Genomic DNA, 18225 nt, shown 5'->3' with positions numbered 1-18225 from the left:
TGGATCCCAGAACATGAGCCCCGGACTTCCTTAGGAGAACGTGAACATGAAGAATGACGAGAAGAGGGAGGGTGATGAAGGATCGGAGGTGTACAAGAAGAGCCCTCCCCATGGACGTGAACAGGAACATGAGTCTTCTTAACAGGAGCAAAATCATTCTTCCTACAGACATGGGCAGAGGGAAGTACTACTGAAAGCTTCTTCTTCACATTCCGTAAAACCTTGACATCAGAATCACATATGTCAGGAGGGGGAGAGGTACGATCATGATCGAAGGAGACGATACGATAGGTCTGAGATGCTTCCTACCAAGGGAAGCGACAGTCTCTAACTCGCCATCACCTAACAAGAAACGAACGTGATGATGAAGAAGAAGATGAATTAGGAGACAGAGTCCTACAACATTTCATCTTCACTTGAAAGCGTAAGCAAACAAAAATATAGGCAAAGACAAAAAAACACCGGCTTTGGACACGAGCAAAGCATGCCTTCCTACAGGGGCAGTAAAGAAGAAACTGAGGCATCACCTCCTCAATTCATATGCGATGAAGGTGACAGTTGCCACCTAGGCCTATCAACCTTCCTAGTTGCCACCAATTCCTTGTGTGTTTTCTTTTTACTGGTTTCCAGCTGGCACCAGAAGAATTATCCACAAGTTAAGATCCAGGTTTGTTCAGCATATGAACAACGTAGGTGTTTGGACTGCCAGTGGTAAATGGTTGTTCACTAAGGTAAAAATAGTCACCACAGATAAGGTGATCCAATGGTAAGAATTGTCGCTAGTATAAAAACTCAAAGAAAAATGATCAAAGTCAACTGGATAACCCCTAGATCATCCAATTATTGTTGTAGGATCAGGCATTTATAGCTGTAGACAGTTCTTTAATTACAATACAGATACTCTTCTAAACACCCCTGGTCAATTAAATTATGCAGTAGAGTATTAGCAGAACACCACTGGTTTTCAGTAAATATAAAAAAGCTCAAACTCCAGCCACAGGAGACAGGAGCAAAACATTGACTGCTTAAATGCTGCAGCAAGAATCCACCAGGACAAATACTGTGTTAACTTTCGTATACGGCCCACATCTCGAGCCACTTGTGATCAATGTTAGACAGGCACTAGGCAGGTAGAAACTCATGAAGTGCTCAGAGATAAAAGCAAACTTTGTTGACAAGTGGTGCCAATTCTAGAACATGCCCTGTACAGTACACATCAGGCTTGTGAGCAATGGGAGACAATACACAGACAGCACCAATGGCAAAAAGCAACAAAAAACCACACCAATCCGCTAGCAGGCATAACAGACATGAAACAGGAGAGTTAACCCTTAATGGATGAGCATCATCATATGAGTATCTACGACAGGTTTTGAGTGATGGATGGGCTAACTAACATGAGTAATAATGTTACACGCCATTCAGTTTGCATGAATTTAGTGGGAAATATGTTCATACCACTTATGGCAACTATAATGGCTAAGCACGGGAAAGAAGTCGATCAGTATGATTGAGGTTTCAGAGGGAAATGTACTGCCTCTCTGCAGCTCCAGGATGTCTTTTTATTTATTTGATCATAAATAAACCCAGGGATTGCTGTTGGTTTTAGTTCTAATCTTTTATTACAGTATGTCAGCTATAATTGTAATTCTGCAAAGAAAAGTGCTAAGAAAGTTACTGCATCTTCCCATCTCAGTAAATCTCATAAATATTTTACAACAAATATACTCAGAATTTCTTACTGATTTTAGTTACTATCTGTTATGTTACTGTGCGAGCTGTAATTATAATTTTACCAAAAACACAATAATTAGAAAAAAACTGCATAACTTGGTAAAATTAGCATACAGTAAACCCCTGTATTGGCGGGGGATAGGTACCACACTCCCCCCCCCGCGAATAGCTAAAATCCGCGAATACTTAGACCCCCTCTAAAAACACTTAAAACTGCCTACTTTGATAGTATAAACACAAAAAAGCCCTCTAAAAATGCTTATACCTGAGTATTTTAATGCTTTTCTCACAAAAAGAGGATTTAGTCATGAAAATGATATGAAAATACAGTAATAAGTGAATATTTCTCAGTGAAAAATACCACAAATGGGTGAATTTTCCGCGAATAATGAGTAGATACATTCCACTGAGAAATCCGCGAATACATGGGTCCGCAAATAGTGAGACCACGAATATGGGGGGTTTACTAAATTTTTACAAGTGTCTTGTAAAAGAGGCCCCACACAGGGTTGCAAATACAGTAGTCACTTTCAACTTCCTGTGGAAGGTGGGGAAAAATTTTAAAATTTTTTTCTTACACCTTGTGCATTTATATATCTTCCTCTTTCCATTGATGTTTTTTCTTAAACTGGCCAACCTTAAAGTCTGCCAGGTCTGGGGGTGTGCTTGATATATATTTAGCCCGTCCCTTAAAGGTTAAACTTTGGATAATGCAGAACCAAGCAATCCAAAGTATGCAGGTTTCCAGGACAATGGGGAGGAAGCAAGCACAGTACAGTCCACTGACAGAAGAGGTAATAAGCAGACATGCAGGGTCACTGAATACAGTATAGCCAAATTAAATGACTTTCTAAGAGAAAAGTTACTATATAGAAATTTTCTGTTGTTGACCAAATGTTCTGAGTCCCATTCTGCTAAACTGTCAACCTAATATTTGTGGTTCAGGTACTGTAGTCTCCAATCCCGAGAACTGTGGTACCAACTACCAACTGCACTAATATTGATTTACAAAAAGTCAAGTGATGCCCAACATGGAATACAAAATTTATGTGTATAAAATTCAGTGACAATTTCAATTACATGATTAGTGTCACATTGGTTACTAATACCTGCACAGTAAAAATGAATCAACTGTTGGTTACAGTCACATGCATAGTAACAGATAATTTGAATATCCACAGATGAAACCTGCTTTTATGAACAAAAAATAACTGTAGGAAAATTGCACATATAAAAACATACCACAAGAAGTGTTCACACAAATACAATAAAAGTTACTCACCTTATCTGGGGTTAATAATGTAACTATCTTGCAAGATGACTTGATTTCCTCACTTTTTGAAGTATTGTTTTTCATTAACAAAGTAACCTCAAAAACCACTCTGAAATCCAGCATAGAGTCACTTGTAAAATTGAAAGTTAATAAATATTCTTAAGCATGAAAAATCCAAATTCATTCACTAATCCACCTCTGGTCTCAATACACAATATCTCACAAAACTGTATTCTAATTTTTCAATTATGAAGCACTTGTGAAAGTTCAACTAAAATATGGATAAAATCTTGAATTTCCAGTCCATCACTTCAATACAATGTGTCTTCCACAAAAATATTTTTCAGTTATGGAGCTTCTGGGAAGCATTAACATGTAGCCTAAATGGGATATATTTGTATAGTAGAGCCTCACTAAATGCAACATGAGATACAGAGCAACAAAGAAATTTGCTGGAGTAGGGAGGGAATCTAAACTAAAAGAAATGAGAAAAAAGGAGCTTTAGAAGTCACCCATAAGAAACCCCTGTAATAAAGCTAAGCATGGAAAATGGCATGAAATCCTTGGAAATTCTAATTTTGGTGAAAAAAATCAGTCAACTTCAGGTCACAACACAATCTGGATAACTAATCTTTTGGCTAAAGGTTGCACAGATGAATAAAATGTTTTACCCAAAGGGGCATGTGGGATAGGTGGGGAGAGGTAGTGGGGCATTTGACTTCTTGAGAGCCTTCGCAATTTGTTAAAAATATATTTTCATGATAAAATAGTTTTATATATACTTAACAAGTAATCACATTGCTATTAGTTTCACTCACTCGGCAGCTAAAATTTTGAAATTCACAGGTCGCACTATTTTGCTTTGGTTAGTTGACTCACCCCGCCCACTTTTGGGGAGAGAGAGGAACAACTAGCAAATGGGCTTCAATTTGTTTATGCCCTTATATTCATGCACAGGGAGGAGGGCAGGATCAAATCAAATCATGTAACTGCTTAATAAGTATAATAAAACTTTACCATAAAATTGTCATTTTTATATAAGTAACTTACCAAGTAATTACACTGCTGATTCCCACACTGACAGGAGGTGGGATGCACGAACATATCTAACCCAAAACATTAATAATGGTAATGAATTTGAGAATAGACCAGATTGCTGGCATTAAAATAATGCTTGTTGAATCCTTACCTCATAACAAGCTGCTGCAGGAAGATACTGCCTCTGGATGGCTCTTGTCTTTAGGTTGCGTGAGTGGAAAAGAGGGTTCGAAGCCAAGAATCACCCACTATGTCAGTGGAATTTTAGTAGCACAAGGTTGCTCACAAAAATAAAAAAGTTGTTCTGTCATGGGCAATTGTAAAAAAATAACCCGAGAAACATAGTCACCAGCACAATAATAAAAATAACCACTACCCAACCATAAAGAAAATGGAGTTACTCCGGGCACATCACACCAAAAGAGTTCCTCTGAAATTCAACAGCCTTGTTTCAAGGTGAAGACTGATAGAAGGATCTCTCACTCTCTCTTCCCAACACCACCAGCCATAAAAATGGACCCAATGTACTACAGTTATCATATATAGTCTCAATCTCTTTTAAATAATGCTACAAAAACGACTGACACTCTCAAAAAGTGGCTTGTAGTATGGAAAGAGATAAAGTATGCTTAAGCTAAAAATACTACTGCTCTGATTTCATGTGTTTTCACTTCTACACTAGGAAAACTCATCTCAATCAAGGAACGAGCTTCCAAAATATGAGAATCCTGAAGAAGAATGCCAGGGCACTTTTTGACAGTAAGGGGTCTTAGGTCTGAACAACATAATGCATACTAGATGATCCACGACTCCTTTTGTGTTCTGTGAGGTTAATACTTTAAAGCCGTTACAGGACACAAAAATCTTTCTTTCCTCACATCCAGGCCAACCACTTGAAATAAGCTTTTAATGGTACAAGAACGTGGCCATGGTTTGACAAAGTTTTCATTTCCTGGCCAGAAACCCCAGGGACAGGGCAAACAGCATTCCCCTTAGAAGCCCTCTTCTGTCAATTACATGGATCTCACTGACTCATTTAGCTGTTGCTACAGGCACTAGAAACAGGGTCTTCTAGTTCATCTCTAAAAAGAGATTGAGTGTAATGCTCAAAACGGGGACCAGACAACTTTAAAGGCCATACCTAAATTCCCAAGGAACTACTGCTCCCCTCTTTCTGTTTTTGTGGTATCAAACAATTTGATAAGGTCTGACAAATCGTGATTAGAAGAGATCTAACCCTCTATGCCGAAAACCAAGCTAACGCAGCCTACACCCGATGATCGCGGTTGAAGAAGGGCCTCTATCAGTCTTCAAATATACAGAAATCTGCTATTTCTGTTACAGATGTTTGAGAAGAGGAAACTCTGTGGGACTTGCACCAAGCTCGAAATATTGCCCACTTAGCTTGATACACTCTGTCAGATGATTGGCGTCTGATTTGCAGCAGCTAGTGAAGCTGATTTTGAAAACCTTTCTTTTGAAGGAGTTCCCTGACAGTTTGTAGCCTGTCAGGGCCAGAGTAGACAACCCCTGATGAAACTGCAAAAAATGGGGTTGTTTGAGTAGATGGATGCTTTTGAGGTAGCAGTCTTGAGAAGTCCGATACTGGTTTGAGAATGTCCGGAAACCACTCTTTTGTTGGCCAAAATGGTGCTACTAGAATCATTGAGACATTCTGATGTAGCTGGAATTTTTTCGACACCTGTCATACTATACTGAGAGGTGGGAAGGCATAGAGCTTGTTGGACCAGTCCTGAAGCATGGCATCTGTTGCCCATGCTAAAGGATCAGGTACTGGTGAGCAAAACAGAAGAAGTTGGTGATTTCTGGAAATAGCAAAGAGGTCTAGGATTGGTGTCCCCCACAGTTTCCATAAATCTTGGCACACTTGATGATCCAAAGTCCATTCTGTGGGAAGCACCTACTTTTGGTGACTCAATTTGTCCACCAAAACGTTTACCTTCCCTTGGATGAATCGAGTCAGAAGAGTTGTCTGGTTTCGATCCGTCCAAAGAGGAAGCTCCCTTGCTACTGTATCTCGTAAAGGGAGAAAGTGTGTGTTCCCCCTTGACTCTTTATGTAAGACAGGGTGGTCATGCTGTCCGAATGGACCACCTGTCTTCCCGTAAACTTCTGTACTGCAAAACTGAAATCCCAGATGTACTGCTTTCAGTTCCTTGACATTTATATGCCATTTTCTCTGTTCTGGGGACCATGTCCCAGAAAGTTCCTTGCTCCCAAGAAGAGCTCCCCAGCCTAGGTCCGACACGTTGGGGTAATAGCCTAGGTTGCAGCTCAAAGGAAGAAGAGACTTCCCTTCCACTAGTCTTGCTTCTAAACTCCATCAGCACAGGTCTTTCTTGATCTTGGGGGATATGTGGAATTTGAAGGTGTCTGGAAAAACATTCCTGTCCCAGCTGATCCTTAAGTAAAATTGAAGTGGTCTCATGTGAAGTCTGCCTGGAGAAATGCCAGCCATGGTGGTGGCTTCCAGGGTTGTTGCCTCTTGCTGTGAAAGTCAGGTCTTGTCTTTCAGACTCTATTCCAGTTGCAGTTTTACTGATCTTTTATGTTCTCTTCGTTGGTGGGGAGCGGTCAACACTGTTGGTGGATTGGCCTCTAGAGCTGACTTCAGATTGTCCTCAGGCTGAGGAGCCGTTCTGGAGAATGTCGAAATGTTAGGGAGTTGGACTGCATAGGGAAGCAAATACATACAAACAATATAGAGCTTTTGTCAGGTTGAAAGGTCTTATCCAAGCAGAATTTGTTACCAGAGACAAGATGATTGCAGTGTTCTCCAACAATTCAAACTCTTTCTTACATAAGGAAGTACAAATCAAGATATTTGTTGAGGCTAGCAGAGAAACCTCCTTGGATAGTCCATGAACTTCATTCTCCTCCCACAGTTTGTCCCAGGGAGAAACCATGAAACATGTTATCACAGACCAGTTCAGCAGGAAAGGGCAAGTCTTCGGTCTGAATGATCTCTTCATCTGTAAGTATATCAGAAGTTGTGGAACCTTTGGTGAGCCCTGGGCATTGATGTGTTCATGACTGCCCAAAATGTAAAACTTTCAATTTACTCTGCACCATGCCAGGATCTCTGGCATGGATATTTGGTGCTTTCCTCGGGAATGGTTGAGTCTAGATCCTTATATTTTTCCTCCACGTGCTTTCTTGTGCAAATGGACACTCACAACAAGTTGTGTCTGAGAACTCAAGCCATTGTTAACTCTTGGTGGCCCCAAATGAAATGGGTTCCCAAGCTACATCTCCTGGTGGAAGAAGTTCTACACCTTCCAACTAGGAAAGATCTCGTAGACAGTCATGTTCGAGAATATTCTATGAAAATCTCCGCATGCTTTACATGACAGTAGAAACTGTAATCTGTCTTGCGAGCAAGAGGATTTTCGAGAGCATGTAAGGAATCATTCCACATGCTTAGTAGGCCCTCCACTGTTAGAGGTTATTAACAACAGTGGTCAGTTTATTAATCTGGTGCTTGTTATGGATTTCCAGCACCTGTGTCTCGGTAGGTAACATGATCAAGTTCTAACAGTATCTCAGGTATGCAAAGCAACTTTCTGTTCCAGGGCTTAAAATATATCACTATGTTTTCTTCAGCTCTGGGTCATGGTACCTTGAATATTGCGAATGACTTTCAATGAGGTCTTCTGATCTTTAGAGCTAGAAGCCCCAAAATCTTTCTGTCATTGTTTAGGATAGAATTTGGATATAGCCTTTAAATTTGACATTAGGATAAAGCTTCCCTTAACAGGGGGGAAGGTTAAAAATTTGAAGTATCTGTGTCACAGCATGTAGCAATTGGAAACCAAAGCAATGGCATTCTAAGAACCAGCTTTCAGGGATACACTTTCAAAGTCACCTCAAAATCCAACTACAGAATCAAGAGAGCTTTAACTTCATACTCATTTTAAAGGGAGCTGAGGCAGAAGCCTACAAAAAAAGCACCAATCAATGGACTTATCTTTGACAAAATGGAGGGAGAAGCAGAGCAATGCAAACAAAGAATTGCTTAAAAAATCAAAGGAGAATTATTAAAATCAAGGCTGAAATCCATCAAGCCTAAAGAAAGAACAAAACATAGCAAAAGTAACTCTATGGACTGAGACACTAAGGAAATGGTTACTTAAAACAATGATGTAGCCACAGCCACCTGCAACGACGTCACGGGGTGTTGGTGGTAACACCAAATGGCTGGGAGGGAGACGGCAGGATGAGAGAAGGTAGTGGGTTCTCACCTTATGTCACCGCGGAACACAAATCCCCCTACCATGTGGTTCACAACAAATCCAAAAGGCCCTGCTGAGGTGACAGCCAGAGCTGTCTGCACAACACCAGAAGCAGTGGAAGAGAAGGAGCACCTAGTACACAAGCAACAGTTGTCTAAAAGTGAGGGATACAAAGTGATAGAGAGGGAAAATGAGTAACAGGGGCAGGGTTAACATCAGAAACTGAAGGAATAAATGATGATACAGGACGAGTAAATGATTGAACATCTGAAGCACTGACATGCAGCTCAGAAATTGCCGCAGCAACTAGAGTACTGTGTCTATAATCCTAGATAACTCAACGCACATCACTGTCACTCTTGCCAAAGGAGGATAACATGCAAGCCAGCTGAAGCAAGCACTTACCTCTACCGAATAAATCATTTGGAGAACGCATCAAATTCAAAACATACGGCAGTTGGAAGAGAGGTGGCAAAGAGCACAGACCTCTGCCCTGAGACATGCCATGGTTCCCTGACAGAGGTGAAGACCTCCTGATGCAGGGCAGTCCAGAGGGTGGGCTACAGACAGACGAAGGCTCCACACCTCTTTTGTGAGGAAAATTGAAAATTGTTGATCACTATGGCCCACCACAACCTTTACCCATAATATGCTCAGTTAAATGCCTAACTCATGACAGATGTAAACTAAAGATTCAAGAGAATTTCGCGGGTAGCATATTATATGGTTGTGTAGGTGATCAGCCCGTCCCACTAATAGAATATTGGAACGACCTAGCAAACAATTCTCAAAACTACTCTGTACCTTATGTCCATCAGAGGGAGGGAGGGTGGGCTCTGATTCTATAATTACTTGGTAAGTATATATAAAACTTTATTTTATTATAAAAACATCATTTTTATATAAGTAACTTACCAAGTAATTACATAGCTGAATCCCACACTGACAGGAGGCTGGATACATAGACACAGTATTCTACTCCAAAACATTAAGTCATAAATAAATTGAAATAGAAAAAGTTGGCACTGAATACAATGCTTGAGCCGTTCTTTATTATTAAGAGAGCTGTAGTATAAAACTGCAACTGGTTGTTGCTCAACTTAACCTGTAGTGGCATGGCGGCAGAGCCAAGGGTCGCCTCTACTTACGTGGGAGCTTTGTAGCGAAGGAGTACTCCAATGGCTGCCCAAGCATCAGTGGAAGTTATGCAGCTAAGGAGATATCCAATAGCTAGCAAACTTTAATAGGTGCCCTTGCCTCAGCACAGTACCAACATAAAAACCAGATACTGTCATTCACACTGAAATAGCACACAACTCCATCCACTGAGAGTGGTGGTTGCTCGTGGTACTTTGTACCTCCTGGCTCCTAAACACTCCATACCTCACTAGAAGGTGAAGAGAAAAGAGAATATCTTATGCTTCCTCCTGCCATACCATGCCGGTCACTATCCTGTGGTACTGCAGAATTTACACAGGCTACTTAGCTGGCATGAGTCTGGAGTTGGCGCCAGGCGAGATTTGGAAGCTCACAGATTAGTATAAATACCGTTAGTGCCAGACTGTAGCTGGTGCCAAGGGAGCTGGGCACGAGTCGCAGCTGCTGGGGAGAGATCATGGACGCTTTAAGCTCTAAAGTTGGTGCCAGGTGAGCTGAGCACCAGGAGCCCGGCCCTGGGCACTCAAGCCTCAGCTGAGGCCAGACTTGTAGCTGGCACCAGGTGAGTTTAAATAGATGAGCCAGCAGCCTGAGGCTCAGAAGCCTCTGTGCCGGTGACGTGGCTGGCACCGGGCTGAACTGGGTGCCAGTGGAGCTAAAGTTCAGGTTTCACTTAAGATCGTGAGATGTGAAGGACGATTATACTTCCAATAAGTCAATGCAGAATGAAAGTAATGGGCATATGTGGATGTGAGACGTGAAGGATGATATGCTTCCAGTAAGCCAATGCCAAATGGAAGTACAGGCAGTTCCTGGTTAACGGTGATCCGGTTTTACGGAGCTTGTCTAGTGACGAAAATGGCGATTTACAGCGCCGAAAATTGCCGATTTCGGCTTATTGGCACCGACAATTGGGTACTAGCACCAATACATAATTAACAGAGGTGCCAGTAACTGAAAATCAGCACTTTTCGGCGCTGATAAGCCCGAAATTCACCAAAAAAGCGCAAAAATCGCTGATTTTCGGTTGTCATCACACCCTCAGAACAGAACCCCACTGATAACGGAGGACTGCCTGTACAGGGCATATGTGCCTGAGAGCTAAAGAAGCAAAGGCTACTCTGATGACTCAGCTTTCACTGTAAGAAGGCAAAGCTGTTCTGAATCTGATAGTGTTTCAGAAATTTTCTTTAGGATGAAGGACAAATGCAATCTTAATCCAAGGGTGAGGGGTTCTTAACCAAACAAATGTAAAGGATAAGAAGGTCCTCTAGACGTCAAGTCCTGTTCAGGTAAAATACCTAAAACTCCAATTGACAGAGAGTTCACTCTTTTCCTCAGAGTTGCGGGAGCTCCTCTGGAGCACGTGCTACGCTAGGTTGTAGCTGGTGCCGCTGCTGGGCACCAAGTGAGCTAGGAATTCAAGAGATGGATGGATTCCAGACCCAAGGATGTCCGTTAAGCTTCCAAGGGAGAGCATACCGATCCAGGTCTTGGACGGATCCTCGCTCTGGCTAAAAATCAAAGGAAAACAAGGATAGCACTTTCTGCTTCCTGGGGCTGTGTGAAAAGGCTTGAGAGGCTTTTGAGAAGGAAGACAAAGATCCAGGTCTCTGTGCTTCACCAGACAAGCATAGATTGCACCCTTCTGTGCCACAGAGTGCCACCAAAGAACCTAGATCTGCAGCAGGGTCAGAGGTGTCTGGCAAAGAAGAGATTTGAAAAGTCTGAGACACTAGCATTGGAAGATAGCTCTGCAGCATGTCTCGAAGACTCTTCGGAAGACAATCCTATGGACAGTCCAGCGCCTGTCTGGGCAAGAGCGGACCACCCCTGGTAATATCTCTGAAGCTACGCTGTCTGAGAAGACAGTTTTGGGGAAAGATATCGAAGAGTCCACCAACAACCATACGTAACTGGAAACTGAGCCTGAGACTGTTCAGCACTTCCTCAAGCATGAAGGTTCCTTGAAGATGCAAACAGGTCCAAGGTTGACTTGCTTCTGCTACTTAAAGAGGTTCTGACAACTCAAAGAGGATCAAAAGGCTATGATGGGAAGGGGACAAGCCTGACTGCCCAGTACGCCCTTCTCGATGCTTAGTCCCTGAATAAACTAAATGACTAAAGACTTGATTGATCTATCAACAGGGAAGAAACTCTGCTGTTTGGTTAAGAGGGAACACTGATCCAGTTTCCTGCTGGGCAGATGTGTTAGGGACTGGTGTATTATCCAAAATAGACTACCACAGAGTTAGGACTGTGCAGTACCAGAGTCATAAGAAACGCTTTAGCTCTCCAAAGTATAGGTGAAGGTTCCGTTTGGGGGACTGAGTCCTGACATCTCTCCCCTGCTCTTCAAATGGGCTCTTGACTCCAGATCTGAGGTGCTGAGAAGAAGACTAGAACTAAGCTCAGCAGACCAGCATCTCCTGCACGTCAAGTGCGTTCAGACAGCCACCACTGGAAATCCGACTAAAGAACCCTGGGCTAAGAAACAACACAGAGGTGTCTGACTGTGTTTCCCTGTCCCGGTAAAGGTTACTGTCAAGAGCCTTCGAGTCCCTTTTCTTCGAAGTTAATGAAGAATTGGAAAGACTGAAGTAATGCCAAGACAAAAGGGGAAGTCATATGCAGGAAGAGCTAGGAATCGGGAGAGGTCAAAGCACAGACTCCCATTTCGAAAGCTCTGTCCCGAAAGACGGAACTAAAAAACTCTCTGGAGTTCAGATGGGGATCTGGAAGAGTGCTCCCTGTATATTCAAGCTCCTATCCAATTGCCCTGGAGAATGGGTGAAAGAACTATCTGGATCATCTTCCTTTCGACCTTCATCTACTGTCTGAGAGAGAATGAGGAACATATCGCAAGTTCACTGTCAAGAGCAGAGTACAAGAAAAAGTGTCGGTAGTCTGAAACTAGTGTTGATATGGAAGGCTGCTTGGGAGCGACAGTCTGCTAGTAAACTGTGTGAATCTCACAGCAGAAGAGAGCACCCAGAGATCTCCTTTCAGAGAATACAAAACAAGAGCGAAAACTTCTAAAACCACATACTGTCCGAGTCTGTACATGACAGGGCACGGAAACAATCCAAGGCACCGAGCCTCTGGCACTGGGTGCCCTGACACTGGACACTCGGACACTACTTTCAGTGGACGGTGTAACAGGCCCAACGAATTACTAAGTTGATGCTGAATGGTCTCCAACGAAGCATAGGAGTGGATGAAACCGACATAGAAAAGCGAAGAGGTAGTGTCTGTAGTCCCGAGCATGGTGTTAGATAACTGACAGCTGGCTCAAAACAGACAGGAGGATGAGTGGACATACGTCACAGGTGGATGCGCAAACATGTGAGCTCAGACACTGGGCACTCGGATACGGACACTGGGTGCTCGGATAGTAGTCGCTCAACCACTGTGCACTCGGACAGTGAACCTCGGAGGCCACTGAGCACTCGGACACTAGGATACATACAGACACTCAGAAGTTGGGAGCTCAAAACTCAGGCACTCGGAACTCGGGCGCTTGGAATCGGGGCGCCCAGAACCTGGGGAGTCGAATTTGGATGCTTGGAACTGGAGCTCGAAGTTGGGCTCTGAACCTGGAGTCGAACTGTGGAGCTCGGAATTGGCGCTGAACTTGGGAGCCTTTGAAATTTGGGTGTCAGAAGTTGAGCGTTGAATTTGGGCGCTGAAGTTGGGAGCTTCAGGACTTGCTTTTTCCTCTGAGTCTTGTCCGATTCGCAGAGCAATGACAACAACTACTCTACACCAAACTGGGCCAAGAGCAACCTAAAAATGCATTGCATCACTAGTCTACACTGTGATCCAGAATTCAACCACACAGAATCTCTGAATGTGTCAAATGGAGTCTTATTCACTGGGACTTTTTATCTATCATATTGGGATCCATAAACCGAAAATGCCATCGCTTACTCATGGCTAGCGCACACCTTTATGAATTTTTCAATGGCTGTCTGTCAAGACCTGCAGACAACAGGCTCGACTGAGGGGTAACTTTCTGGGGGCAAAACCCTTTCGGACTCCCATGGACTGACAGTATGCCTCCTCCCAGGTTTAGGAGTCTGACACAGACTGAGTTTATGAGATCCGATAGGGCTAGATAGCCACCTCCTTCACTACACATCCATCAAGACGCCTTTCCAGTGGCTGTCTGCCGATACCTGGGACTGCAACATGATCGACGAGGCACCAACTCATGTGGAACACCCCAACCTCCCCTTTTGACTTCAGTTTGCCTCCCAAGAATTGTGGAGCTGATGGGGGACCTCCTGTCTAGGGAAGCACCGGGGATGAGAAATACTTCTTCCATCACTATACCATATAACATCTGATAACCAAGACACAAGACTGGGCAAAGGCATGGAAAGGGAAGCAAGGGAGCCAGGTGGAGCAAGTGGTAAGACGGGCAGTAGGAGAGAATTGGGCGCCAGGGTGCTAGTGCTGCACTGAGCCCATGAGAGAGGGTGTTAGGTAAAGCTGGCTCTTCAAGATCGGGCAGCCAGCAAGCTTAGGTGTCTAGTATAGCTGCTCACCTGCCCAGAACATCAACTTATAGGCGCCAACAAAAACACCTGCAAACCTCTCTCTGGTTATTACTTTCTGCGTAACACTTTCAGTTCTGTAAAGGAAAGTGTGATAGCTATGTCAAAAATCTAAAGGTACAGGCCTAATGAAGTGGCAAAATACCCAAGAACTACTTTCAAGGTTTGCACGGCATAAGACCGATAAACAAACCATAAATTACAAAATTATGGCCTAGTGAAAGATAATAATTCAATTTTGTAACATCTGAAAATTACTTTAAGGTAAAACCATTATCGGCATCTCGCCAGTAGCCTATGGTCGGTAAACAATTCATGAATTGCAAAAGCTAACGCCTAATGAAAAGGCATAACATACACAGATTACTTTATAATGGAATGCCGTAACATACAAGGATTACTTTCAAGGCAAAACTATTATCTACAGCTCGCTGGTATATTACGGCCGTAAAACAATTCATAAACTGCAAAGGCTAGGTCTAATAAAAGTCAACACGATAGATCAATTATTTTATAATAGCGTTCAGACCAATTATTTTTATAATGGAGTGTTTGAACACTCGAGAATTTATCAAAACATATTTATTATCGAGGCTCGCTTAGTAATTTATGTCGAAAAGAATCTTATACCAAGTTATGGCCAAATAGAAAATGTGTAGATACAATTACTTTTATAATGGAATGTCAGAATATCTGAGAATTACTTAAGGCAAAAACTATTATCGTGCTCTCCAGAGTTTCACCTGCAAACAACCATAACAAAAATACGCTGCGCATTAGCTGCTCAACGATGATTGAATCAACGAAACAAAATAAATAAGAAAACTCATCCTGGAAAGATTTTCAGCTTAGTTGGGTTACTAAATATAGTATGTACTTTGATGGTTGATTTAAAGAATCTCTCCATCGGAATCGTAAAATAACCGAAAATAATGAAATGCCATTACAGATTCACAGGTGTTGCCACCACAGACGGCTGGAAACGAACAAGAATTGTTTGCTAGGTTGTTCCAATATTCCATTAATGGGACGGGCTGATCACCTACACAAGCTATATTGAATCTAAGCTGCCGTTCAAGTGGAAACTATAGCTTTGTAATTACTTGGTAAGTTACTTATGTAAAACTAACAAATTGTCTACGTAATTTACCTGCCTCTCTTATCTTCTGATACCTCACAAAAATGACAAATTTTTAAAGTAATTTGTATTTTTCCTAACTATACAAACCTGAGGTCTTTACATGAGGAATATACTTCAGTGCAGCTAGAGAACCGGCTATTTAACTTTAAACAAGGTGGTTAAGTATGTAGTTAACTACCGACTATGGATGGAGTCCTCACCTGACCAGCCTATGACTCACTTGCCTGGCCCAGGTATCTGAATGGAGAGGCAAGAGGTGGTAGCAATGCAAGATCTCTGTTGTATAGTTAGAAAATAATAAAATTACTTTAAAAAATCTGTCATTTTTTCCAAACAATATACAAACCATCGGTCTTATCAAGATGACTACTTCCTTTAGGAGAGGAATCTGAGTAAGCTTCTGAACTGACTGGTAGTTCACCAAACCTGAGCCTCATTCCTGGTCAAGTAGGAGCAAAGGAAGGAGACCGTTTCGAAATGTTGGAACAATTATGGGTCAACCGCGTGCTCAACCGTCAGACTTCTGACCTTCGAAAACAGTACAGGCAGTCCCCGGTTATCGGCGGGGTTCCGTTCTGAGGGTGTATTATAAACCGCATCAGCAAACCAAATCGGCGTTTTCGGCGCCCTTTCAGTGATTTACAGGGCTTATCGGCGGCGAAAAGCGATTTTCGGTTATCAGCATCTCTGTTAGGCACGTATCGGCGCCGAATAAGCGAAATTGGCGATTTTCTGCACCGAAAATTGCCGATTTTCGTTGCTAGACAAGTGCTGTAAAACCGGATCGCAGTTAACTGAGCCTGCTGTTAACCGGGGACTGGAGACAATAAACCTAGAGATAATAACAAGTTTAGTTTATTGTCAGCGCCTCTCTCCCCTTGCTAGAGAGAGGGAGGACTTGCATCTCTTAATCTATCTAAGATTATAGATAGGGTACTCAGTTATGTAGGCTCACCTGCATGACCTGACTGAACACGTGACGAATGGCTACTTGCCTCTCTGTGAAAAGGGAAAGAGAAAAATGGAGGGGGCCAGTCCCCTGTCCATGTTCACTATTTGCCATCACCACCTTGGTGGGAAGATGCAAACCGTCCGCCAGGACTCCGTACTTATTTACACAGCTTGTTGAGCAGCCACCACAGGGCCCCAATGAAGTGTCCAAGGGCCTGTGGGCAATGTCCTGAAGGTAGAAAGGCTTGAGAATGGACAGCCTAGACCACCCTCTGTCCTAATGCTCAGAACCGATATGCAGGTTTCTGGAGTGCGAAAGAAGGTGACTAATGTCCTCTCATGACATTAGGTACTGAATGAACTCCTGGCAAACAGCATGTCAGACATAGAGTTCGGCTGATAGCCTCATTTAGGTTGCTACAGAAAGGAAATCATGTCCTCGAACATTTCTTTCTTAGCTGACAGTACCAACGGTCATCACACTGGTGTGATGAACGTTACACTATAAGATAGTACCATGGCACTCTAACTGGACATGGTAGTATCTGTTATAACTACTACAGTTCTTCCTTTTTTGGTGAGTCGGTAGAGTTGTGGACTAGCACTCGCCAGGGGCCAGAGTTCCTGTCTTCCGCCGCTAATGAAGAAATGATATTTTCATAATAAAATAAATTTTTTGAACATACTTACCTGGTAAGGTATATATAGCTAAGTCTCCTGACGCCACGTGCAGAATTTCAAAACTCGCGTAATCGCCGATCGGTAGTCAGGTGAACTATCAGCGCCCCTCTACCCAGGTACCTGGAACCATTCCAACTATTCCTCAGGATCTTCCATGCCCCAGTCTCTAGAGGGGCAGGAGGTGGGAATTTAATTATAGCAGTAACTGGTCAGGTAAGTATGTTCAAAAATCATTTTTTATTATGAAAATATCATTTTAAACATCTAACTTACCCAGGTAGTTATAGATGATATAGCTACTGACACCTTTGGGAGGGTCAGAGACAGCCAACATCATTGGAATTTGCTGGCATGGGTTAATAAACCAACTTAAGGTCTCTACCTGATTAAGGAAGCTGACTTCACGAACTCCTCATTTTGTTCAGCTTCAAGAGGTCCAGCTGAACCACCAGGGGGCTGAAGACTCTAGGAGCCGCCAACCGGTACCAACCTCATGACAGACAACTATACGCCTTATTCGGCGCCACCATGAACAACAAAAATGATCATTTGACTGTAAATTGATGATTGTGGAAGACTGCATTCAATCTTCACAAACAACCAAATTTCAACCATTCCAAGGTAAGAAACAAAGGGTATTGTTTTATGGAATTGATTAAGGAAGCTGAGTTCAATGAACTACCATTATGTCTGGCATTCCTTAAGAGGTCCAGCGATCCACTCATGGGGCTGAAGACTTCTAGGAGCTGCCAACCGTGTACCAACCTCTATGACAGACAACCTATAATACCCCTTGTTCCGGGGGCACCAAGGAACAAAATGATCATCTGACTAAATCAATGATTGTGGAAGACGCGCCTAATCTTCACAAACAACCATCAAATTTCAACCATCTCCAAGGCAACAAAGGGTATTGTTTTATGATTGGATTAAGGAAGCTGACTTCAATGAACTCCCTCTCATTATGTCTGCATTCCTTTAAGAGATCCAGCCATCCACCCAGGGGCTGAAAAATCTCAGGGCTGTCAACCGTGTATAAAACTTCTATGTGATCAGGATCCTCCTTCAATACCCTTGTTCCGCTCTACCAAGGAACTTTCATCCCAATGATTGCGGAAGACTGCGCTCCAGTCTTCTACAAACAACCAAAAATTCTCAATTCCAAGGTAAGAAAAAGGGTATTGGTTTATGGGATTGTAGGGTATTCCCTCTCCCATTACTGAATTAGATGCTATAAACGGGCACAGCGATAGCAATCTTCGCATAAAGTCTGACTTGTTTTAGATAGTGAGAGGCAAATACTAATTGCTTTCTCCAGAAGGTCGTGGTCCAAGATAATCTGCAGGGACCTGTTCTGTTTAAGAGCTACAGAGGTTGCATTGCCCTGACCTGTATGCCTTTAAGTACTTTCAGAATCTTGTAGTCTATCTCTACATT

General features: G+C 42.7%; 1 protein-coding gene across 27 annotated transcripts in view; it reads right to left on the bottom strand.

Annotated features, from left to right (window-relative positions):
- The window catches only part of atl (atlastin GTPase), a 496293-nt gene that overhangs the window by 463650 nt on the left and 14418 nt on the right, over positions 1-18225 (bottom strand). For 10 of the 27 annotated variants that reach the window (XM_067100861.1, XM_067100878.1, XM_067100882.1 and 7 more), the window contains exon 2: positions 3017-3116. The gene's annotated coding sequence lies outside the window, so the exon portion shown is untranslated. Of the gene's footprint in view, positions 1-3016; positions 3388-18225 lie in introns of all 27 variants that reach the window. The other 17 variants (XM_067100857.1, XM_067100874.1, XM_067100873.1 and 14 more) reach the window with 3 other exon arrangements.

The sequence above is a fragment of the Macrobrachium rosenbergii genome, chromosome 56 (genome assembly GCF_040412425.1).
Source record: "Macrobrachium rosenbergii isolate ZJJX-2024 chromosome 56, ASM4041242v1, whole genome shotgun sequence".
Classification (NCBI taxonomy): domain Eukaryota; kingdom Metazoa; phylum Arthropoda; class Malacostraca; order Decapoda; family Palaemonidae; genus Macrobrachium; species Macrobrachium rosenbergii.
This window is presented reverse-complemented; position numbering and strand designations above follow the sequence as displayed.